Source organism: Ranitomeya variabilis, chromosome 4, assembly GCF_051348905.1.
Source record: "Ranitomeya variabilis isolate aRanVar5 chromosome 4, aRanVar5.hap1, whole genome shotgun sequence".
Taxonomy (NCBI): domain Eukaryota; kingdom Metazoa; phylum Chordata; class Amphibia; order Anura; family Dendrobatidae; genus Ranitomeya; species Ranitomeya variabilis.
Genome location: NC_135235.1, coordinates 291,046,967 through 291,047,770, shown reverse-complemented (window position 1 = coordinate 291,047,770; position 804 = coordinate 291,046,967). Strand labels below are relative to the sequence as shown.

Below are 804 nucleotides of genomic sequence, written 5' to 3'. Positions count from 1 at the left end.
CATACGTATATATATACTAGATTGTGGCCCGATTCTAACGCATCGGGTATTCTAGAATATGCATGTCCCCGTAGTATATGGACAATGATGATTCCAGAATTCGCGGCAGACTGTGCCCGTCGCTGATTGGTCGAGGCAACCTTTATGACATCATCGTCGCCTTGGCAACCATTATGACATCTACGTCGATACTGTGCCCGTCGCTGATTGGTCGAGGCCCAGGCGGCCTCGACCAATCAGAGACGCGGGATTTCCAGGACAGACAGACAGACAGAAAAACCCTTAGACAATTATATATATCGATATACACACACATAACAGAAAAATATGCACACATAAATATATACATACAGTACACATAAAAATAAACACCCACACACATATACGCACATATATAAATATTTATAGTGAATATATTAGGCTATATGACCTGAAGAAAGTTATTACACACGCTGCCCCTTTTTCTAAATTCTGTGATAAGTTTATTTTCCTCTTTTACAAAAAGTATCCATTGCTGTCAGAAGTGGGATTCGAACCCACGCCTCCAGGGGAGACTGCGACCTGAACGCAGCGCCTTAGACCGCTCGGCCATCCTGACTGCTGGCTGAGTACAGGCCTGTCAGTACAGACGATCACAGAAGGAACAATGACCCCTGAGCTGTCAGCTTCTGCTCTCTTGAGACCCCCGGGTGACACACAGTTCACACCACCAGGGACTCCTGTACGAATAGTGATACTTGTGTAACAAGAGTCCGCACCAGGATACGTTCACATGTGGTTTTTTTTTTTTCTGTGTATTTGATG

The 804-nt window shown here is 44.7% G+C and overlaps 1 non-coding gene across 1 annotated transcript; it reads right to left on the bottom strand.

Moving 5' to 3' along the window:
• Positions 1–515: 515 nt before the first annotated feature.
• Positions 516–598, bottom strand: TRNAL-CAG (transfer RNA leucine (anticodon CAG)). The gene has a single exon. It is a non-coding gene; the product is annotated as a tRNA-Leu (tRNA).
• Positions 599–804: the final 206 nt, after the last annotated feature.